We start from the raw sequence: 25,227 nt of genomic DNA, 5'->3' as shown, positions 1-25,227 counted from the left end.
CCTTGTCTGTTTCCAGTTTGTCCGAAGTATCTCCATATTCTCAAGACTTTCCACGGATTACCTATTATTACTAAGGCTGGTTGGCTCTCAGCGTGATCACAGATCCAGTGATCTTTTTTTAAAAGAGCTTTGTGCTTTCTTTCAGACTCTACCCCTATCTCCTGGACTCTCTATAGGGGGTAAGGATCTGCTGCTGATGTTCCTGGCTTTTTAATCTTAAAGCTGCCCTTTTAATATGTAAATCTCACCCCGGACATTTTTTAAGCAAAATCCCAACTTGCATTTTTGTTGTGATTATTTTTCACGCTTTATGTGATAACAACCCATCTGCCTCATTTATTTTCTTGCATTTCTAAAATATTTAGGAGCTCAGACACTGCTAGACTTGCACTTGTCTAGCACCTGCCATCTCAGAATCTCAAAGTGCTTTACAAAGATTTGTTAATTAAGCCTCACCCTCTCTTTCTGATCTGTGTAATGGTAGTTGAGTCCATTTTACCGATAGGAACATTAAAGCACAGAGAGGTTAAGCGACTTGCCTGGAGATACAGAGGAAGTTAGGAGAAGAGCTACGTATAGAATCCAAAGGTGAAATCCTGGCCTTTTGAGGCCTTTGGGAGTTCTGCCACTGACTTCAGTAGAGTCAGGATTTCACCCCAGTCATGCTGAGTTCCAGTGCTGTGCTTTAATCACAAGACCTTCCTTCCTTTCTCAACAATTGCCACACAATGCTCAGTTTTATTGTTTTCTGTGACAGGTCTCTCTCTTCTTTTTTGGAAGAAACACTTTCTTTGTAATAATTTTATATTAAGTAACTAGAGAGGCAGTTACTTCCCAGTCAGTAGCAGAAGAAGCTTCATTTACTTTGTCATTGTAAGCTCCAGATAAATGTCTGATTTGATGGATCAGTGCCCAGGGGCCTACATTATAGTTGGGCACAAGGGAGAACACCTGGATAGGTGGCACATAGGAAAAGATCCATCAAGATAACAATGGATTCTAAGACCTAGAGATTGGCAAAAGGGTAGCTGTCCCGGTACAGAAGTTTCACTGTTGCACAGAGAAAACCTACCTGAGCATCACTAATGTAGGAAAGAAGGGTAAAGTATTTTCCAAACGAAGTGTAAGAGCCTACAGTGAATGCAGTAGCTTCACCAGAACATCTTTTTGTTTGTTCCTAAATTTGTATTATGAAAATACAGGTATAACACATGGAATACAGTTAGTATCACAACTTGATTGCTTAAAACAAGAGGAATTCACTGGGAAATTTGTCACGGTCCGTCACATTTTTGAGTTCTACATAAATGATAGATTCCTCTAGTAGGACATAGGAAAGAACTGAATAATGTTTATTTTTTTCCAGGAAGCGGTCCCCCAAATAAGTTACAATCTTGTATGGAATGAGGATGCAATGGTCATGTTAGTGGTTAGTGATTTTTCCCTGTGCCTAGAATAGCAAACTAAGGTATCTCAGATTGTGTAGTAACCTTGTGAATGCTGACTTTTTAATCTCAACCACTGCATATGGGACAATGAAGGTGGGTGTTTTCAATGTAAGAATATCAGAGAGAACAGGAATTGTGACCAATGGTTGTATGGCTACAATATATGTGCAGACGTGCAAGGTTATCTTTTGCAGCAGGTGCAGTAGACCCATTCTGTGGCTGTAATGGAGGGCTGATTTTTACCGGCGTGTGATAAATCTGTTGCTGTAGTAGACATTAGTCCTAACTTGATTCCCTTTGAGCCTACTCAGTTTCTAATGTAAAGCTACAAGCTGCACTCAAGAATCTCCGTCATTATTTTTTTCCATACGAGGTCTATGGCATTTAAACTTGCGGCAGTGCCGGACAAGCTAAAGATTTACATATTCAGTTGACTTGAATGGTTCCTTAAATGCTCCAGTTCAGCAAGAATGGTTTTTATATCCTTCCATAGATTTCTGTCCAGCAACTTCTGCTCGTGGCCTGAATAATAATATGGGCTTAAAACTCATCTCACTTAGTGCTGACCGTTGACATTGCTTATGGAGTTAAATTGACGAAGAAAGTTACAAAATGATATTTTGTGTTCCGTTAAAACTTAACTAAAACAAACCCTCTGATATGAGGGGTCAGTTATAGTTCTTGATTTGAAGGGCTGTTTTCAAACTGCTCCCAAAGCTGTGTAGGGTTATGTATGCCTGTGAAACTGCATTCCAGTTACTTGGCAGGCAGCCATCGCCTTTTGTAAATTGTAAGCAGACTTGCTGTTCCATGACTTCCCACAATCTCTGTGTCAAACACCAGAGGAAATCTGCATCTTTTAAATGGGATCATTCATACGCATTGTGCATGTGGTGGACAATGGAGCCCAAGGGAGTTAGGTGCCCAAATTCCATCCCTTAGTCCAGCATAGAATCATAGAATATCAGGGTTGGAAGGGACCTCAGGAGGTCATCTAGTCCAACCCCCTGCTCAAAGCAGGACCAATCCCCAATTAAATCATCCCAGCCAGGGCTTTGTCAAGCCTGACCTTAAAAACTTCTAAGGAAGGAGATTCTACCACCTCCCTAAGTAACGCATTCCAGTGTTTCACCACCCTCCTAGTGAAAAAGTTTCTCCTAATATCCAACCTAAACCTCCCCACTATAAACCTTACCCCCACCCTATAAACCTCCACCGCACACAGGACTCGAAGGGGTTAAAATGGCCAATCAGGCCAATTAACTCCACCGGCTGCATGTGGAGGAGAAGTCAGGGAGCAGGGAATTGATTGGAAGCAGACTCAGCTGGAGGGGCCTAAATAAGCCAGGAAGTTGCCACAGAAGGGGCTGGAGGGAAGGAATCTCCAGTCACTACCTGGGAGAAGGGAAGTGTGTCGGGGGCAGGAGGCACAAAGCCTACAGTTACTCCCTGGGAGGGGAGGGATTGTGGCTGGGAGAGCCAGAGAAGTAGACAAGACTGAGGGGAAAAGCAGCAAGGTATGGGGTAGGTCAAACCTTGGCTGCCAATGGGAGGGCCCCTGAACCTGGGCCTGGGTCTCCCTACCAGCCACTGACGAAGTGGCACCGGCAGGGCAGTGAGTAGGAAGACTGCCTCAGCCTGTTTGTGAAGAGAGACTTTCCCACCCCGGAAGGGGGAACTCTGGAGAGACCTGGCCAGAGGGCTAAGTCACAAAGAGGAAGCTGCAGTTCCTAGAGCAAGAGGGGGTCAGCAGAAAGAGAGGACGATAGAAGAAACACCAGAAGGGGAGAGTGCAACACGTGGCCAGAGCTAATCCCAAGGATTGCCAGGAGAAGGTGCCACAAGCAGTGAATGAACCCGAGACAGGCACTTTGCAGCTTCTAGATGTTTGTTTACAGCCTCATCCAATGTAGGCTGGACTGACACTAATGATAGGGGCTGCATTTACAGATCTTACTCGTCCAAAATGCCCACTGATTTCAATGGGAGTTATGCATGAGTAAAGTCTTCAGGATGGGGCTCCTTTAAAGAAGTGGAAGAGGAACCCTTTAAAGAATAAGAGTGCAAGACCTGGGAGATCCACATTTCCTCCCAGGCTGATTTTTGAAGTTGGGTGAATAAAACCTGAATAGATTCATAGATCCATAGATCTGTGCATCACACAGATGAGCGTTTCACCCAGTAATTCCTGCAACAATTTTGATTGAGCTAGAACATATCCTTTGGAACATTGCCAATCTTGATTTACAGATCTCAAGCAATGGAGAATCTACTACTCATATCCCAAGGTCAGTTGTTCCAATGGTTACTTACCTTCTCTGTTTAAAAAAACTGTACTTGGTTTCTCGTCTGAATTCTTCTAGCTTTACCTTCAAGCCACTGGATCTTGTTTAGCCTCGTGTTTGCTAGACTGAAAAGTAAAGCTGGGCATAACATTTCTAGCAAAACAGGATTTAATCAGAAAATGCTGATGCATCAAACCCACCATGTTTTGCAGAAGCATGTATCAGCTTTGACAAGCTACAAGCAAAGTTCCCTTAGAAACCTGCCTGGTTTCCTGCTAGCTCACCTGCTGGGCTGCTGGTAAGCCCCAGGTTCCCAGGGTCTGCATCTCCAGAGCAGCCTCGCTATGTGGGCAGTCCCACGGTTGGGATTCCAGAGCTTAAATGCTCCCTGCCTCAGAGCTAGCAGCCTGGAAACCCTGGGGGTTCTCAGCGCTTCTAGGGTCCTTGGCACAGAGCTGGGAGCCCCAACTCCCAAGCTAAAAGGCTCCTGACTACCAGGGCTTCTAAGGTCCTGTCAACCCTAGTGGACTGACAGGGAGCTGGGAGCCATGGCTGAGCCAGAAGCCTCACAGCTTCAGCTCCCAGGGTCAATTTCATTTTGAAATGAAACCTTTTGATTAGTTCAAAATGAATTTATTATGGATTTTCCTTTCCACAAAAAAATCTACTTTTTGTTCTGAAATGGAACTAATTTTTTTCAGAATTTCAAATTTTCCTGCAGGATGGAAATTCTGACTTTCAGCCGGCTAAGAGCCATCTATTATAAGAAATCTTCCTCTGTTGGTACTGTTAGACGAAGACAGTAATACAGTTTAGAATGAAAACGCTGATTAAACTGTAACCTTCTCAACAAGCTGAAATATCCACGGTTCCATTTATGACAATTCACTATTTCTCTCCTGAAGAGGACCTGACAGACCCAACACAACCCCAACACTTTTGAATGTTTGTTCACTCACATGTGCATGAATGTGGCTCCTTTCCCAGCCAGTGTGAGCCCCTGAGGCAGGTATTTGGTGAGTGGGCCGACGGGCTGTGAGTGGAGGCCACTGCCACTAGACTTCCCTATTTATGGTGAGAAAGAGATAAAAGAAATGCCACTGGCATGGCCACTCAGACAAACATGGGGAGGAACAAGAAAGCTAGCTAGTTAGCTAGTGGTCCCCTCAATAGAGGATAAGTAGGCAAGAAAAAAGCAACTATCCTTGAAACAAGGAACTAAACCTGCTATGCTGCTTTCCGAAACTATTCCGTTAGTAGCAGGACTGGCAACCCGACCTCTCTCCAACCCCAACAAAGGGAAAAGGTTTATTGTCACTGCGTTCCAAGGAGCATAAAAGAACCACAGAGAACACCCACCTGTTGGGCAAGTGACCCATCCTATTGCACCTTGGAGACCAGATCTACAGTGAAAAGAACAAGCCTTCTCCAAGTCTGTTCTTGTTGGTGGTGGGGAGGGAGATCACAGAGCCTACTTTAGGAATACTACTGTATTACTACTCCCGTATTACTGTAATAATACTCCTTCTCCTACTGTCGAGGAGGAGAACAACAGAGGCTCTACCTGCAGAGATATTTGCTATGTATTTGTATCTCAAACATGTGTTTGTTCTTGGGTGACGACCACAAGATAGTTTTGCATCCAGTCTAGCCAGCCCAGTTGTGATGAACCATTCAGTTGTTCATGGACTATTGAAGCTTGATGGGCCATTAAGAAAAATCAGCTATCCAGATGTCTCTTCCTGGAGATGCTTCAGACAGCAAGGAGCCACTCTTGTGAATCAGCAACACATGTAAGGGCATGTGATATGGAGATGTGACCTAGGATTCCATCTTTGTCAGTAACTTTCCATCACACAGGGGCTGAGGGCTTTGTTTGGGACAGTAAATTTCTATGCACATGGCAGAAGATGTAAAAGACACCTGAGACAGCTCCATGTTGCTTCATTCCTGCTCCAGTCAGGGCTGGCTCTACAGTTTTTGCCACCACAAACAGTGAAAAAAACTGCCTCTGCGGATGGCAAAAGGAAGAAGCTGTTGCCGATTTGCCACCTCGGCAGGCAGAGGAACTGTCGCCCCTTTCGAACTGCAGCCCAAGCACCTGCTTGGAACGCTAGTGCCTGGAGCCGGCCCTGGCTCCAATTCTCTGGACTGTGGATTTACAACTAAAAGGAGTATTTTGAACTATGGACTGAGGACTTTGCAATCTTTTGGAAGTTAGCAGAGAGACTTTTGCAAGCCAGCAGTCTATTCCATCACTGCTCTGATCCTGACCTATGAACACTGAAAATCACTTGTATGTATATGATTCTTTAACCATTCAATAAATCTCTTCTTTTCTTTTATTAGTAAAGTCTTTAGTTAACTACAATGAACTAAGAACTGGCTGCCAGCATGCTATTTGGGTAAGATCTGAAATACATATTGACCTGGGGGTAAGTGTCTGATCTTTTGGAATTAATAGAACCTCATATATGGTGAATTGAGTTTTCAGTAACCTCTCACTCTATTAGACCAGTTTGTCTGGATGGGAGCCAAGGGCTGGAATGCCTTAAGGGGACAGTTTGGGTTCTTGTTAACCAGTGTGGTGCTACAGAAGCTCTTTTGATACTGGCTTGGTGAATCTAACTATAGAATAAACCGCCAGTTTGCGGGGGATTGTCTACCCTGTTTCTTGTAATCTGCCCTGAGTGTGGCATTTTCAGTATGGTCCATCCCAGGCACCCGCTCACACTACTCACCACAGATAAGGACCACAAAATTGGGCCAAGAGACCATAGGAAATGGTGGACTTGTAGTAATAATTTTATTCGCACTGTCATAATTCCCATATCAAATAAATGTTCTTATGTCTCTGAATAGATAAAAGCATTCCAGTTCTATCAGGCACCAGGCACTCTTCCCTTAGGAAAGAGTGCACATCCCCTTCCAGAGGAGTTCAGGGCATAATGAGAGAAGCAAATCTCTCAATTTGCCCTCTTTGTCCATATAATAATTTTTAGCAGTTGCAGCATTGGATAAAGAGAAAGGAATATGGCAACATTTCATTTTCAGCTGTTGTTAACAAGCAAAAATGAAGTTAAAAAGCCTGTTTGTGTTTTTAACTTGACTGTGTCTCAAGTGATTTGGGGGGACATTTGACATGTTTAACAGCTTCTGAATATCAGAATACAGTGAATAACATATATTCATATTCTGTAGTTGGATACCTTCAAACCTTTGGACAAGGTTATGTTAGTATACTTCATCCTGCTGAGGGGTCCTACTGTGACATTACCCATGGAGTTCATGGGTCAAGCTGTTCAAAACCCTGCAGTAATGGAGCTGAGAGCAGAGAGAGATGGGTGTGCGCTGCTTCATTGCTTTTATGTATTCAGACATAATGGGCCTCTAGAAAAATGAAGTTAACAGTCAGGGAAGTAATTGTTCTGGCATAGGAAAGCCTAAAAGAACCAGAGGTCTGTGCTAAAAATCTCATTTTCCCTTTGGCAATTGTTGCTTCCATAACCTTCCTGATAAAACAGAACTGTTCATTTATCAGAATACTTAGATGGCAAATAAATTTCAGACCCGTCCCAAAGCATATAAGACATTTACAAATTCTCATGAGAAAGAATTAAGAGTTAGAGTGGGACATAATTAGTAATTGTGTTGGCAAATGCAGACTTGTTAATGATTGATTAAATATTAATCTGTGCATTGACCTAAATGTGATCACCAAGAACTCCTTATATTTCTCTTTCTCTCCCTTAGAAGCTGCTGAACAATGAAGCTGGTTTACAAGACATAGCTCTTTTTAATCTTGGATCCCACTGTGAGCAAAGCACATATATTGTACTTGATGATAATGCCATAACTAACTACCCTTTTGCTTTTCAGACAAATAAGAAATGATACCTACTACATACAAAAGTCTTGTGGCCAACTGTGTGCAATGTGGGACTCTCAGGCATGCAACTATCAGGCTTGTCTTATCAATTACCAGCTTGGAGACATTGGTCTTTGGTCAGAATGTGACCCGTGTGTCAAAAAACAATTAGGTAGAGAATAAAATGGGTGGGTGGTTGTAGAGAAATGGTGACTATTAATGGTCACCTTTATGTCAAGCAAGTATTTTGATACTGGACAACATGTAGTTTATTTGCTTGGTAAGGCATATGTATAAGTTAGAACATAAGAACGGCCATACTTGATCAAACCAAAGGTCCATTTAGTCCAGTATCCTGTCTTCCAACAGTGAACAATGCCAGGTGTTTCAGAGGAAATGAACAGCACAGGTAATCAAGTGATCCATCTCCTGTTGCCCATTCTCAGCTTCTGGCAAACTGAGGCTAGGGACACCATCCCTACCCATCCTGGCTAATGGCCATTGATGGACCTATCCTCCATGAATTTATCTAGTTCTTTTTTTAACCCTGTTGTAGTCTTGGCCTTTGCAATATCCTCTGGCAAAGAGTTCCACAGGTTGACTCTATGTTGTGTGAAGAAATACTTCCTTTTGTTTGTTTTAAACCTGCTGCCTATTGATTTCATTTGGTGACCCCTAGTTCTTGTGTTATGAGAAGGAGTAAATAATACTTCCTTCTTTGCTTTCTCCACATCAGTCATGATTTTATAGACCTCTATCATATCCCCCCTCAGTCATCTCTTTTCCAAGCTAAAAGTCCCAGTCTTATTAATCTCTCCTCATATGGAAGCTGTTCCATAACCCTAAACATTTTGGTTGCCCTTTTCTGAACCTTTTCCATTTCTAATATAGCTTTTTTTGAGATGGGGTGACCACATCAGCACCCAATATTCAAGATGTGGGTGTACCATGTATTTATAGAGAGGCAATATGATATTTTCTATTTTGTTATCTATCCCTTTTTAAATGATTCCCAACATTCTGTTTGCTTTTTTGACTGCCACTGAGTTTTTGACTGCTGCTGCACATTAAGTGGATGATCCACAATGACTCCAATATCTTTCTTGAGTGGTAACAGCTAATATAGACCCCATCATTTTATATGTATAGTTGGGATTGTTTTCCAATGTGCATTACTTTGCATTTAAGACCATAACGTAATAAGCCTACAAGCCTCAAGACCTTGAAAACAATAACTTAGCTAAACTAATTGAGGCATAAGGCCTCAAAAGCCTTAGCATAAGCAGCTAACCAGGAGTAACCTTGGATCATAAGATATCACAAGATATCCGCTGCCAGGACCCCCAGGCCCTTTAAATCGCCGGCCTGGGAAAGTCGGTCTGGTACAGCACACTGGCTTTTGCCAGTACGCCGTACTGATCCATACCGGCTTACTTTCACCTCTGGACTAAATACACAGATAAAGTTTCCACACTATCTGGATTCTCTTATGGGGAAAGACTCAAGACAAATTTGAGAGGCAACAAGCTTCTTTGTGTTGCCATGAAAAAGCTGATATTTGTCAAAACACCAGAAAGTTAGTTGGTGACATGCTAAGATTTCAGTATTCTCAGAAGAAAGAAGAGAAGAGGAAGATCCTAATGAAAAGAGTAAGTAGCATGTGAAAATACTAAATAGAATGTGCTATCTTACGAAAGACTTGCCATTATACTGAACAAGTTGAAAATATGCCCTTCAATGGAGAATTTGACTGTAACTTTATTCAACCGCTCTGTTTTGAAGGCAGAATATGATCCTGATATTCCAAAATGGCTGAAAAGAGTCAAGACAAATTCACTAGTCCAGTTATTCAAAAATGAGATACTAGAAATCACAGCTCTTAGAAATGTGAGGGATGTTTGAGGAAATTTCTGGAAGATGAAATACAATGGTGGTAAATGAAACAACAGACTTCTCCAACAGAGAGCAAATGGTTTTATGCCTGTGATATGTAGATGATGACATGAATATTCATGAAGAATTAATTGGATTGTATAATATAGCCTATATATCAGCGGAGGAAATAGTATCAGTAATTAAAGATAAATTATTGTCCAAATCTGAGGATCAACAACTGTGGCAGACAAAGCTATCTTGGTGTCACTAACATGGCAGCCTTAGTATCAGGTGTTAGCAGATTGCCACAGGAGAACCAATGAGCTGCTTATTTTCATTGCTGTGAGCATGTTTTGAATTTGGCATGCTCAGAACATTATTAAAAATATTATCCTAAGAGATCATTTTGAAATGGCTTATGAAATTAAAGAAATCACCCAAATGAGCTGCTATATTTCAGAACATAAAATATGAAGTGTTAAGTGCGTCTCCAGGCATCCGTGTCCTCTGCCCAATGAGATGGACTCTCCATGCAAAAGCATTGGCTTCCATTTCAGAGAAGGACCTGGCACTGTGTACAACTTTGGGAGGATGCAAAGGATACAATGAGAGATTGTGAAATGGGAGCTTGAATTGGTGGCACAGCAGCTCAAATGGAAAAGTTTTAACTTCCTCTTTGGTGTTGACCTAGGTTGACTGCCATGTTTAGGACTTTTCATTCTGTCCAAAACTCTGAAAGGACTGGACATCTCAGCAACAAAAGGCCAATCTCTTATTAAAACAACACTTAATTCACTTCACTCCATCCAATCAGATGAAAGCTACATATTTTAAAGTTGGAGATAGTTGGAATGCTTGAGCTTACAAAGAGGAGATAAGTTTCCAAGAAAATGCAAATAGGAACAGGTGACCCATCTACCCAAATTCAGCAAAAGAATTTTACAAGTGCATCTACCGTGAAGTAATTGACTTTACAATGTCCAGTATTCAATCAAAATTAGGACAGAAAGGCTACAAAATTATTCAAAATGTTGAAACTCCTACAATTCAAACACAAGTTGAAATGTGCTTCGGGTGTACGGTTCCAATTTCAACCATGATCAACTGATTACCCAGCTTCATCTGTTGCAAGCCGACAGTCAGAAAGATTATTGAAGTCAGGTCAGAAATATCTCAGTTCATTTGGTCAAGTCAAATGTCAGCTGTTTACCAGAGTCACGAAGTTGATGAAAATAATTTTGGTGTAAATGCTATAAGTGAATGCTTTGAATTTCAGTGCTCAGCATTGTATTAAAAGATTACTTTGATCCACAATGGAATAATCACGGCTGAACTGGTGCATGACTTTGCATGTGTATGAGGACAAAACTGATAGCTTACAGTTTACAGAAAAATGTTGCAGAATAATTCATTTAAAAAACACAGGGTGAAGATAACTGTTTGGAACCTTTTTAGCTGTGCCATTCTCTTTACTCATGTTTGAAAAAGTAATGCTTTTAATAAGTAGTTCTGCACCATGACTAAATCTGTCCATTTTTAATAAGGTGAGATAATTGAGCGTCTGTTCCAAATTCAGTGTTTTGTTTATTTATTAATTGTTAGCCGACGGCCAAGGATGTTTGGTGAGGTGCCAGCTATGCCCGTTTATACCATCCGTGACTTTAACTGCTAGGACGCACTGTCCCTTCACGGCAGGCAGCCCGGGCTAGGCTGACGGATGCCCCAAGGTCCTAACCACCCATGACTTTAACTGCTAGAGCTCAGAGCTCCTTCGCAGTGGGCAGCCAGGATTGACTGACAGGTGCCCCAAGAGTTTGCCCCGTGGAGGCGGCACAGCTCAATGCTAGGCTCTTAGTACTCTCACCTAATGACCAGGTTTTAGAGCCAAAACGGCTGAGGTTCTTTAATTGTGTTGGCTGCTTTACAGTAAACCAGAGAAAACAAGTCAGGCTTATGCATAAATGGTTACCAAAATTTATTAAGCTAGATTCTAATCATGTGGTTACAAAATTGCTAGTGCCTACTTATTTAAATGTAGAGATGTTACACACACAAACAAGTTACAAAACTGAAGCCACAATCCCAAAGAAAGAAAACAAAGTATAGAGCTCTATTTCAAAATATGTGTACACTAAAGATAGGCAATCAGGTGTGGGTGCTTCTTACCCTCCTTGCATCTCTCGATTCCAGCGGTGCCAAGCCAGGATCGGTCACTCAATTCCGCGGAAAGACGAATAAGGGACAAGGCTTAGGGACCCTCTTAGCTGCAGAAGTCTTGGGAGGCTGTCACTTATCTGACCAGCAGATAGATAGTGAAAAGCACTCAAAAATCATGGTGCTGTAGGTCCCCTACTTATACCTCTGTACTCCTTTATTCTCTTTCTCCTTTCTTATGCCAAATTGAGGCTGGTCTGTCTGGGTGACACCAGCTTTCGCAAGAGTAGTTTACACTTGCAAGGGAGAGAAACAATAAGTTTCGACTACTGGACATTTCTTTTATCAGGGTAAATATTTTCCCACCTAGGATGTTGGTGTGTGTGCATCACGCTATTTAGTAGGGGCTAAGAGCCATGTCTGTCACAGGGCCTCTGCCTGCTGTGAGCTTAATCGTTGTATCTGTTCCCAGAGGCACATTGTAGCAGCACACCTGTGCTTTTCACAGCTTCAAAGGCTGTGCTGGAATATATGTTAAGTGCCCTGTTCCGGCTTCCTCCTGTGTTTCCAGCAATGCTGGTCTGAGGGGTCGGGGGTGGGGGTTCTGGCTGTCTGGCTACATTAATGCAATCCCTAATTTTTGAAATAGACTAAAGATCCCCCAAATCCCAAATTGTCTACATCCATGAACTAAAAACACTGTATAGATATGTAGAGGGATGGTTACCCTGCTCCTGAAATAAGAGGAGTGTGAACAGCTGAGGGAACAGCTGGGAGAACACAGGTGTGGCCAGCACAGTCAGGGCCCAGCTGGCCCTGATAAGAGGGCTGAAAGGCAAGAGGAGATGGGGAGCTCCAGTCTGGCAAACTCCCAGGCTGCAGGTCTTGTTAAAGGCCAAAGCAGGTACTGGGGTTGCAGAGGTACAGCCTGGGGTTAGGCTGAGGCAGCTGGTTCAACCCCTTTGCTGATGTTGAGTGGCCATTACAGACTGCAGTCTGCCCCAGTGAAAGGGGGCTAGATGATGACTGGCAGTAGCCACTGAGGCAAGGTGGACTTAGAAGCTTGGGGGTTCCCCTGGGAGGGGAGACCTAGAGCATGGAGACTGCTGTAGGGCAGAACCTCTAGGGTAAAGGGGCACTGGGGTCCAGGAGGGACATGGGGTCTGGGGCAAGCGAGACTTTGGCCAGCAGAGGGCACTCCAGAGCTGGAGCTGAGCTAATTCACAGGATGACCAGCAGGAGGCACCGTGCCGGTGAGTGTCGGCTTTGCGACAAGGTACAATCTGCCTCTCCAGAACTGTGAATGTCTTCTACTTATGTGTATGTACAGCTACTAGCAAAATGGGGCTTTGGTCACAGCTGGGACCTGTATGCGTTACAGCAATAAAAATGAGTACATTCCTGGTATTTGAGCTTTGTGAGTTGGAAATTCTTATCAGTAGTTCTTTCACAGTGCTGTAAAATTTTTTTACTCTTCTGTATCTAATTCCAGTAAATTACTTTCCCTCTAGATTTAAACTTCTGGTGGGAGAAAGCTGTGGTGAAATCCTTTATAATGTGTTCAATGGAGGAAAATGCACAACAATAAAAAACAATGACACAAGGAAAACATGTCATGTTCCTGCAAATCTTGAGACCGTCAGCTTTCAGGTATTGTATGAGGATTTTAAAATATCCAACAACACTTACCTGAAGGACTCTTATAATAATCTTATGGCTCACAATGTACATGACTATATTAATCAGTGATTTACGTTACCTTTTAGATACACTTTTGATTATGACTCATATAGAAAACTCTTCTTAAATACTTGTGCACTCTGGTCATGTTGCACATCAATTTAGTGCAATATGTTTTGGTTTTTAAGCATTCAGGTATGATTTTACCTACTGTAGACCACATCTAAAGGTCCTGTTTGAATAGATTCACTGGATGTGCACTGTACATATCATATACTGTAGGTCCAGCGATTGCACCAATGGCTAATGCAGGAATATATATATATATATAATTTCTTAATGGAGGAAATAAATTTAAGTTTGCTCAGTTGCCCTGATAATAGAAACATTTTTCCATGATGACTTGGTCACCCATAAAAAGTATCAGTAATGGGTGCACTTCAGAAAGTTTGGCAGAGTTTAAGCAAATAAACATCAACACTTTTTGGAATTTTTAATCAAGCCTCTTTGATCTAGAAACCTTGCTGGAAATTTCACAAGAACAGGCTTTCTTTAGAGAGTTTGGGTTCCAGATGGATTGACAATGCTGTGAGAATTGCCTTTCACTAAGAGAGAGTCTGCTGAAAATGAAGTATATAAAATATTCAGAGAAGTCATGATAGCCTCTGCATATCATAGAAATGTCGGGCTGGAAGGGACCTCAAGAGGTCATCCAGCCCAGCTCCCCCTATGCTGATGCAGGACCAAGTATACCTAGACCATTTATGCCAGGTATTAAAAACCTCTGATGATGGGGATTCCAGAACCTCTCTTGAAAGCCTACTGCAGTGATTAACTATCCTTATACAGTAGAACCAGAGTTACAAACACCTCAGAAATGGAGGTTGTTTGTAACTCTGAAATGTTCGTAACTCTGAATAAAAGTTATGGGTGTTCTTTCAAAAGTTTACAACTGAACATGGACTTAATATAGGTTTGAATCTTTACCATGAGGAAGAAAAATGCTGCTTTCCCTGTATTTTTTTAGTAGTCTACGTTTAACACAGTACTGTACTGTATTTTTTTTGTTGTTCATAGAATCATAGAACATCAGGGTTGGAAGGGACCTCAGGAGGTCATCTAGTCCAACCCCCTGCTCAAAGCAGGACCGATCCCCAATTAAATCATCCCAGCCAGTGCTTTGTCAAGCCTGACCTTGAAAACTTCTAAGGAAGGAGATTCCACCACCTCCCTAGGTAACGCATTCAAGTGTTTCACCACCCTCCTAGTGAAAAAGTTTTTCCTAATATCCAACCTAAATCTCCCGCACTGCAACTTGAGACCATTACTCCTTGTTCTGTTGTTGTTTTTGTCTCTGCTGCTGCCTGATTGTGTACTTCAGGTTCCAAATGAGGTGTATAGTTGACTGGTCCGTTCGTGATTCTGGTGTTTGTAACTCTGAGGTTCTCCTGTAGATAAAATGTTTTTCCTAATATCTAACCTAAATCTCCCTTGCTGCAAATTAGGCATATTGCTTCTTCCCCTACCTTCAGTGGACATGGGAAAACAATGACAACAACCTTTAAAATATTTGAAGATTGTTATCAGGTCCTCTATCAGTCTTCTTTTCTCAAAATTAAACATGTCCAATTTTTTAAACCTTTCCTCATAGGTCAGGTTTTCTAAACTTTTTATCATTTCTATTGCTCTCCTCTGACTCTCTCCAATTTATGCACATCTTTCTTAAAGTGTGGCACCCAGAACTGGACACAGTACTCCAGCTGAGGCCTAACCTGTGCCAAGTAAAGTAGAAGATTTACTTCTGGTATCCTGTATCTGACATGTACATGATGGTCCTATGCAATGGTTTTCTTTCTTCTAAGAGGAAATAAGGATATCATGAAGATTACTGATATAGAGTAGTTTTATTAATGGCTGTGGTTTTGCTCCTTTCCAGTGAACATGAAACTGTATTGACTGTATAATTTGAAAAATAGATATAGATTAAAAGAATAGCTTTTCTTGTGGTATATCTTCACTTTTGTTTCCAGTCCTCCTGACTGAAACCAGGAAGCACAGAAGTGTGCAAACTTCAAGGTAAGACTGTTTTCTCAAATGCTAAGGTTTCAGTTCAAGTTTTGGATGATGGAGGAGGCTATTTTTATATCCGTGTACCTTAATCTGTGTATCCATTGTTACTCTGTATGGAAGCGGCACGACTGCGGATGGTGGGAAACACAAACAACTTGGCCCTGATCCTGCAAACTGATCTACATGAGCGGACTCCCACACATCCCCATTGAGATTATTGGGGCGTGACATCTAAGGTATTTATAATGCCCCTTATTACCAGGGTAACCGATTGCCTCACAGCCTTTGTATTTATTATCTGTATTTTACAGGGAAGGAAATGAGGCACAGAGAGGCTAAGTGATTTGCCCAGGGAACCACAGCAAATCTCTTGCGGAGTACAGCATGAAGCCAGCTTTCCCAAGTCCCAGACTAGTGATCTAATCATTGGACAGACACACATGCCCCTTCCTCTCATACACGAGAACAAAGGTTTGCTTGCCTAGATCAACTTTTAAAGTTGTGGCCTTAAGAGACTAGTTTTGTGGTTCTGTTTCTTTGGGTGGAAAATCAAGAGGGTGATTTTCAAACATTTTTATAGAAATACAATTTCAAATTCAAAATCATAATAATTCCTGGGAAAGTCCGCCCTCTCTAGTGATGGTTCTTCTGGGATCTCATATCTGTGGTCTACAGGTACAAGCATAAGAGTCTAATCATCCTCCACCATAAGGGAAGCCACTGATTCCTCTCCTATAAAGGTAAAATAATACAGCCCTCACTTTGTTACTTTTCTAATATCAATCTGCTTTCATCACAGTATGACAGATTGACTGAAGGAAATTTTTCTTCCTGAATATGGCCATCAAGTTGTCTCTCTGCTAAATGAAAATGGGCAGGTTGAGTTGGGTTGACTTTTATTTTTCTCTGGGGGTGCTCCACCCCCACTCCACGCCAAGACCTTGCCCTCGCTCCACCTCTTCCTGCTCTGCCTCCTCCCCCAAAGCCCCGCCCCCACTCCACCTCTTCCCATGCCCACTCTGCCTCCTTCTCCGAGGTCCCCACCCACCGCTCCCTGCTCTGCGCCCTCTCCAAGTGTCTCCCCCAGCTGCCGAACAGCGAACAGCTGTGGCTGGTGGGTGCTGAGAACTCACTATTTTTTTCCATGGGTGCTTGAGCCCCAGAGCACCCACGGAGTCGGTGCCTATGTGTTAAATCCATGTTTGTTTGCTAGGTACAGTGCACACAGAATTAGGTTGTTTTGTCTTCAAAATTCCTAAGAGTTAGTATGTCAACATTCATCGTGCAACTCTGCTATTTACCGTGTAACAGGGTGATAACAGCAGTGAATTTTCCTGTAAACTTGCAAAATTTTCTTGGCTGACACCGTGCAAAAAGTAGTTCTGCCAGGAAAAAGGGTAGCTGGCAAACACTTCCTTCACATGTGGCGGGCAGGGAAGGGGGGGAATGTTTGCACTCACAGATGAGAGAGACACTTCATCAAAAGGTGCCCCTCAGAGTGTGCAAAAATTCAGAGACATTGCTTAACTGACATTGCATCCTCATAACATATGCCCCATATTTCCAGAAAATAAGGGGATATGTGAAAATCAAGAATCCTGTATGTAATCCAACAATGCAAGTGTGCAGAGCAAGTTCCTACATCTCCTTGCAAGATTCAGTTCCAAATCCCCCTCCCTCTCTTTTCTACTTTGTTTCATCAGTGCTGACACCTGCTTCCTTTCTTCTAAGTACATCTCTAAGCATACCCAAATCATTATACCTTTTTGAGTAACATAGAATCATAGAATATCAGGGTTGGAAGGGACCCCAGAAGGTCATCTAGTCCAACCCCCTGCTCGAAGCAGGACCAATTCCCAGTTAAATCATCCCAGCCAGGGCTTTGTCAAGCCTGACCTTAAAAACCACTAAGGAAGGAGATTCTACCACCTCCCTAGGTAACGCATTCCAGTGTTTCACCACCCTCTTAGTGAAAAAGTTTTTCCTAATATCCAATCTAAACCTCCCCCACTGCAACTTGAGACCATTACTCCTCGTTCTGTCATCTGCTACCATTGAGAACAGTCTAGAGCCATCCTCTTTGGAACCCCCCTTTCAGGTAGTTGAAAGCAGCTATCTAATCCCCCCTCATTCTTCTCTTCTGCAGGCTAAACAATCCCAGCTCCCTCATAAGTCATGTGTTCCAGACCCCTAATAATTTTTGTTGCCCTTCGCTGGACTCTCTCCAATTTATCCACATCCTTCTTGTAGTGTGGGGCCCAAAACTGGACACAGTACTCCAGATGAGGCCTCACCATGTCGAATAGAGGGGAACGATCACGTCCCTCGATCTGCTCGCTATGCCCCTACTTATACATCCCAAAATGCCATTGGCCTTCTTGGCAACAAGGGCACACTGCTGACTCATATCCAGCTTCTTGTCCACTGTCACCCCTAGGTCCTTTTCTGCAGAACTGCTGCCTAGCCATTCGGTCCCTAGTCTGTAGCGGTGCATTGGATTCTTCCATCCTAAGTGCAGGACCCTGCACTTATCCTTATTGAACCTCATCAGATTTCTTTTGGCCCAATCCTCCAATTGGTCTAGGTCCTTCTGTATCCTATCCCTCCCCTCCAGCGTATCTACCACTCCTCCCAGTTTAGTATCATCCGCAAATTTGCTGAGAGTGCAATCCACACTATCCTCCAGATCATTTATGAAGATATTGAACAAAACCGGCCCCAAGACCGACCCTTGGGGCACTCCACTTGATACCGGCTGCCAACTAGACATGGAGCCATTGATCACTACCCGTTGAGCCCGACAATCTAGCCAGCTTTCTACCCACCTTGTAGTGCATTCATCCAGCCCATACTTCCTTCACTTGCTGACAAGAATACTGTGGGAGACCGTGTCAAAAGCTTTGCTAAAGTCAAGAAACAATACATCCACTGCTTTCCCTTCATCCACAGAACCAGTAATCTCATCATAAAAGGCAATTAGATTAGTCAGGCATGACCTTCCCTTGGTGAATCCATGCTGGCTGTTCCTGATCACTTTCCTCTCATGCAAGTGCTTCAGGATTGATTCTTTGAGGACCTGCTCCATGATTTTTCCAGGGACTGAGGTGAGGCTGACTGGCCTGTAGTTCCCAGGATCCTCCTTCTTCCCTTTTTTAAAGATTGGCACTACATTAGCCTTTTTCCAGTCATCCGGGACTTCCCCGGTTCGCCACGAGTTTTCAAAGATAATGGCCAATGGCTCTGCAATCACAGCCGCCAATTCCTTAAGCACTCTCGGATACAACTCATCCAGCCCCATGGACTTGTGCACGTCCAGCTTTTCTAAATAGTCCCTAACCACCTCTATCTCCACAGAGGGCTGGCCATGTCTTCCCCATTTTGTGATGCCCAGCGCAGCAGTCTGGGAGCTGACCTTGTTAGTGAAAACAGAGGCAAAAAAAGCATTGAGTACATTAGCTTTTTCCACATCCTCTGTCACTAGGTTGCCTCCCTCATTCAGTAAGGGGCCCACACTTTCCTTGGCTTTCTTCTTGTTGCCAACATACCTGAAGAAACCCTTCTTGTTACTCTTGACATCTCTTGCTAGCTGCAGCTCCAGGTGCGATTTGGCCCTCCTGATATCATTCCTACATGCCCGAGCAATATTTTTATACTCTTCCCTGGTCATATGTCCAACCTTCCACTTCTTGTAAGCTTCTTTTTTATGTTTAAGATCCGCTAGGATTTCACCATTAAGCCAAGCTGGTCGCCTGCCATATTTACTATTCTTTCGACACATCGGGATGGTTTGTCCCTGTAACCTCAACAGGGATTCCTTGAAATACAGCCAGCTCTCCTGGACTCCTTTCCCCTTCAAGTTAGTCCCCCAGGGGATCCTGGCCATCCGTTCCAGGTGCATCTGAGTAGGTGCATCTGAAAAACATTGAAAGGGTTGCTGTGCACATCATGGGCATTTACAGGGTTGAACTTAAATACCTAGGCCCTTTTACAACCACTTCTCCATATGTTAGTGCTCACGCATGTATTTTCTCAATTTACACAGAGAATGCCACTAACAGTAGTGACAGCTTTTGTATCTTATCTTTTTGCTCTTGCCTTAATGCCAGCCCCAGGGATTAATTGCTGTATAACCCAGCAAAGAAAGCTGAGACAAACCCTTTTGCAAAACTGGTTTGCATATAACCCCCAAACTCTTCCATTCACAGAGTCAAAGTGCCTCTGCCTCATGCATTACCGGCGTCCAACGGATGAGAACCAGCCTATCAGAATGGGATTTGCGTGCAGAAAGAAGAAATCCAACCTGTGTGCAGTGGGAGCAAGGAAACGTGCTAAAATGAAATCTGAAACATTGCATCCTGGGAAATGTTTGACTTAACACGTCATGCAAGATAATAAAGAATAAGTCATCCTCATTGAAGAAATTCTGGCCTTCACTTATAAGGATGTTACTTTACTTAGAAATATTGTCTTCAGAAATATCAATGAATGCTTGTAGAGGGCCTAATCCTGGAACCTTCACTGAAGTGACTAAGTAGGTGTTACCCATGTGCCAGTGGGACTTCTTGCATGAGTAAAGACTACTCTATCTGTTTCTCCATTTAGGTACTTATATGGCCCTCATCAACTTAATACTTGAGCATATAAGTAAGGTTGCAATATAAAGCCCTAAAAATGTAGGAATATTGCATGTTAGCCTGCATGGAGTTTATGTATACACAAATAAAGGCCAATGGTAGAAGCATATTGAGACATAGGAGTATTTATAACTTGTGTGTAGTTATTCAAGATCATAATATTAGAAAGAGCTCTAGTATAACCTCTACCTACAGCATACTGCAGAAATGTTATTTTATCACAGAAGCTGGCCACGTAGTCATGGAAATTATCTCCATGCTCCCAGGCTGCTTGCCTCTTGCTAAAATTAATTCTGTACATTTAATTGTAACTAATTTTTTTCAAACCAGTGAATAGAACAAAAATAATTTTAAGCAAACATTACCAGTGCTAAAATGAGTGAGTCAACAGTTCTGTCTGCTCCTGTCAGGGCAGAATTCGGCCCCATGACTTTACAAAACCTAAACAATAAATGGGGAAAAAAATCCCTAAGGAATACACAGAGAACGAGTTCCTGAAATAGAAATCTGAACCCTAAATGAGCTAATACTTCTCAAGAATTCTGTCAGAAAAGAACCCCATATGCCTCATCCCTCCATAGGGCCAGAATCCATCCTTTCTGGTGTTAAGCCAAATCAATCCCATCTCTAATAGTACAGAGAGAAAAAAAATCAATAACATTTTATTTTACTTGGCCAATAGCCATGGGCAGTAATTACTCCATAATTAATTGCGAGAGTGGAGCATCAAATTGCATGGAGAAGTAAATGCACAGTCTGAGAGAAGTGGAGCTGATATATAATGTTATGAATAGTGAGATGTAACAATTTTAGGAGCACGGTATGTGCCCGGGTCAGTGAGGGGGAGTAGTGTATTCGATTATAAGGACTTCCTTCCTAACTGCATTAATTTAATTTAGATTGGGGGCTGTGAGGAGAATGAACAGGGAGGCAACACAATGGCTACCCAGTTAAGAATACCCAGTCTCACACTTGAAAGACAATGTGTAAAAGTATCCTCTTCAAGGACTTGCACCTGTCTTGAAGGAAAATGCAAGTTTCTTTTGCCAGGCTGGGAACTTGGAGCTCAAAAGAATGCTAAATAGTTAAAAGCCCTCTGAGAAGAGATGGGCAGTCACTTGTCAGAAGCTGACTAGAGAGACAAGCTAACAGAGTGTGAGAGAGAGAGAGACTCTGCGGAGGGCATCTAAGCAGAAGGGCCTTTCCAGATCCAGAGAGTGATACACCTTAGGGATAAACTAGGTATGTGTACGGTCCATTATATTGGTTTTGATATGTTGTCTCTGAAATGTGTTTGTTCTAAATGTAACCCCTCAGGAATTATTTGTCCCTGACATATTATGCTAAGATTCAAGGGTTTGTCCCTGACATATTATGCTAAGATTCCATTGCCCCTGGACAATGGAGGCTCAGAACTCCAGTTCCCGGATTGCCTGAAGTCCTGGATGCAGATAGAACAAGCTTGTTGGGGACACTGGGCACTACACTAGGTAACTCAGGAGGGTGGAAGACCACGAGTTTTGAGGAAGCCCTCTTGCTCTAGGCCCAGATAAACCAAGGCCCCTTTGTTCCTTGAATCCTCTGTGATCCTGCATAACTCTGAGGAAGCTAGCACACAAACAGAGAGGTTTGCACACGGCTTGCCAGCCAAGGCCAGCTTCGGCTTGGGAAACCGATAGATAAGGCAGAAATGTTTAGCAAAAACCAGTAACAAATAGGACCAAATAAGGCAAGGCTCGGGCAAGGCTACTGAGGAAAAACACAACTGGCTGCTTTAGCTGATTGGCTACGGTATTGTACGGGGCAACAGGTAATTGGTTGCATAAGCTTGTGTAGTGAAGTAGGAAAAGGTATAAAATGTATACTGGACTCTGCTGCACTGCTGCAGGATTTGAGACAGCTCAGTCCCCCTGCGCCCTATTTGGAGCTCCAAATAAATCTCTCTGCTTCTCCACCCCGTTGTGGTAATTGGCGCGATGCATACTGGGCAACGAACCCAGCTGTTGCTTGCCTCGGGCACTCTGTGCCAGCAACAAGCTGGAAGCTACTACCAGATCCAATCACAATCCAGAATTCAGGGACAAAGGGGTTGGTTTTACTTTTATTTTTGGCTGTTGCTGGAGAGTGGGGAGAGAAACATCACAACCTGGGGGCTGGGAAGGTGTCCCCATTAAACTGCCCAAAGAATAACTTTGAACGCTGTCAGTGGTTGGTGGGTCATTGAAGGGTTATTATACTCAGATGCACCCCAAAACTGTAATCCCAAACTACCAAAAAAATGAAGCAAGACACACAGGTAGGTCGTCAGTCCAAACATGTAATAACCATGAACCAGGTACATCATCAACAGTCTGAACAAAACAAAACAGTCCAAAAGGCTGGTGTGTAGCAGCAGACCCTGAGTAGCTGCACACGTTTTTTGTTGAGCTGTCTGTGATGATGACTCCTGGGTCTCTGTCCTCAGAGTATCCTGTGAACTCAGAGCCCATCAACATATTCAAGAAGTTTATTTTGTCTTTGTCAGCATTAAATTTGATCTACCACAGTATTGCCGAATTCCCCAATGAGATTAAGTTTTGCTGCAATATCTCATAGTCGTCTTGTTTTTTTTACAGTTTGAACAGCTTAATGTCCTCTGCAAACTTCCCCACCATTCTGTGAACCTCCCCTTCACAATGACTGCTTAATATATGAAAATGTACATCCCCAAACCAATCCCTGAAGATCCTCGCCAGCAAAACGAAAACTTTTTCTTCTGTGGATGTCACAAGTCATTATCTAGATTATTCAGCCATCTAGCTGCTGCATCTTCAGGGGTAGCAAACAGTTGCAGATGACCCTCCAGTTATGTTTCACCATCTGTATTGCTGCCCTGCAGTCACATTGTGAAGATTGAACTAAGCCAAAATTCTGCATTTTGGAAGCTATTCTGACCATTCCAGTCAGTAGTCTGTTGAGCCAATTCAGGATCAGCATCCCAGATTGAAAACAGGTGGCTGTAAATTGGGGCTTCTATCCCACAGTTGCTGCTACTCTGTGAGGACATAGCTATTGGCCCTGGTATGCCATTGTTCACCCCACATTAGCACTGGACTGGCAGCACTGGATGGGCAGTTCTGGGCATGAATGCATGACAAGCTGATGAAAAAGGATGTTGCAAAGTCAGTCATGACAAGTCAGCAGGAACTGCAGTGGTAGATGTTTTCTTCTGGAGATGGGCAGATCTTCTTGTGAGATATGTGTGTTGCTTATTGGAACCATTGTCAGCCTTGTGTGCAGCAGCTTTTTTTCATAGTCCTCCGTGCAGTTTTAAGGGTGATGGCCTCTTGTTGATGCTCTGGAGGAGCTATCTGAGCCAGCACATATAAATTAGGTCTGACTGTGTGACTAAGGCAACCACTAATGAGATGGGTGGCTGTATTCAGTTCTGAATCAACGAGATGAGTACACCAGCATCTGCCCCAAACTGCTGTACAATATTCCCCTGGAGCAAATAACAGCACCAAGACTGAGAACAGGCTTGACTCCCCAGAAGGTTCCTGATAGCTTCTGCCCTGATGTGTGGCCAGCAGAGACACATTGTGAAGGGATGAATGAACTGACCCGATCAGTCCAATCCCCAGTAAAAAAATCTCAAATGAACCCAACATTTTTGTTGTTGCTGTTAACAGGTTGAACTGATTTTGGATAAACTTCCCACCTCCTTGCTCACTTCTTAACTTTGCTGATTCTTTATTGTGGTCTCAGCTGGTCTAACAATTTTTAAATGGAAGTTGATTCCTTCAAATCTCATGGGTTCCATGGGTTCCCCAGAGTTTCGATCAGGAGGAACAGCATTCAGTACATTCTGAGCACTTCTGAGCTGGAGACACGCAGAGTATGTGAGATTTGAAAAGAACATGTGACCAGAGTCCCGTGGAAAAATTTCTGAACTGACATTGCACTAAACGGAATATCATCAAAGACAGGGAACTCCTGGAGTCAGGTAGAGGGAACAGAAATATGAAACCAGAGGAAGCATCTGGTTGGGGTGAGAGGAAAGGAGGGGAGACAGAGAGGATGGGGTATGGGGTGGAGAGACGGGAAGAGAAAGGAAGGACAAGAGCACTCTCAGAAGGTTCAGATGAGGCAGATAAGTATCCAGACTTAAAGGGATTAGCCAGAGTGAACTGTTTGAAGTTCACCCAGCCACAATATTTTGTCTGTCTTATCTCAGTCAGGCAGTAGTTTATTTTGTAAATGTGGAGATCTCTGTGTGCTGGAATATAATTATAAAGCACCATAATTTGGTTTCTTTGAACTGTTTCTTAAGCAAGTATTTCCAAGCTTTCTTAAGGTACCATGCTATTTTCTATGGACATTTTCCTATTTTTAAGGCATAGATCACTGGGTTTCTATCATCTGTGTGCTATTTATCAGAAATTTTCCACTAAATATGGTTTTCTTTTTGCCTCCAGCAGTGTAAGGAGGCTGCTTCTACCCAGAGCAATAAAATCTTTGTCAATTCACATTTCATGCTCATAGGAAAAGGGTAGTGACTGCAGCTCTGTAACCTAGGAATAACACTCTGTGCACTGAGGGGCTAATATTCTGCAGCCCTCCAAAAACGTTAGAGCAGATCAAATATTTCAGCAAATAATCTATTGGATTCACTGTACCTGGGTGTGGGGCTGTTTCTCCTCTCTGGGAGAAGATTATTCAGGTTATGCTGATTGGTTTTCAAAGAACATATGTGTTGCATGTTCCTTACTCGAAGTATTTGAATCAAGTTTCAGTGCAAATACTCATGTTTATAAGTTCAAAATTAATCTCTCTTAATATTTTATTGCTTAAAATTCACTATGTCCATGAACAATCCTGTCAATTAGGGGAAGGTGATGGGAGGTGGGGGTGGGTCTCTTGTGTTTTAAGGCATTGATGGGGAGTCAGGAATGTAATGGAATGCTAAGCTGTGTGTAAAATACTTTATTAAAGCTAACCTCAGCGCATTACCTGGTGGAGCATTAAAAGATCTTGAACACATTTGGTGTGCATAAGCAAGCTCTATAGCCAGTCCAAATCTGGTACAGAAACATGAGATGGAAGCCTGGGTTTAATTCCCAATTTTGCTCCAGACTGCTGTGGGACACTGGGCATTAATCATGCAATGATTTGGAAGTATAAAAGGCAGGCCCTGTAGCCCAGCTGGGGGGAAGCCACTGAGGGAGGCAGAT

The 25,227-nt window shown here is 42.8% G+C and overlaps 1 long non-coding RNA gene across 4 annotated transcripts; it reads left to right on the top strand.

Annotated features, from left to right (window-relative positions):
• The first annotated feature begins 5,911 nt into the window (after nt 1–5,911).
• LOC311521322 lies at nt 5,912–24,325 on the top strand. Of its 4 annotated transcripts, none has more exons than XR_014711857.1 (9): nt 5,912–6,029; nt 7,487–7,547; nt 13,142–13,280; nt 14,388–14,545; nt 15,341–15,386; nt 15,501–15,616; nt 15,692–15,851; nt 19,586–21,256; nt 22,630–24,323. It is a non-coding gene; the product is annotated as an uncharacterized lncRNA (long non-coding RNA). The 4 variants fall into 4 exon arrangements; XR_014711855.1 differs by lacking the exon at nt 5,912–6,029 and adding an exon at nt 6,063–6,168 and having other exon boundaries at nt 22,630–24,324; XR_014711854.1 differs by lacking the exon at nt 14,388–14,545 and having other exon boundaries at nt 22,630–24,325.
• Nucleotides 24,326–25,227: the final 902 nt, after the last annotated feature.

Source organism: Lepidochelys olivacea (genome assembly GCF_965140295.1).
Source record: "Lepidochelys olivacea isolate rLepOli2 genome assembly, chromosome: 5".
NCBI classification, from domain to species: domain Eukaryota; kingdom Metazoa; phylum Chordata; order Testudines; family Cheloniidae; genus Lepidochelys; species Lepidochelys olivacea.
This window is presented reverse-complemented; position numbering and strand designations above follow the sequence as displayed.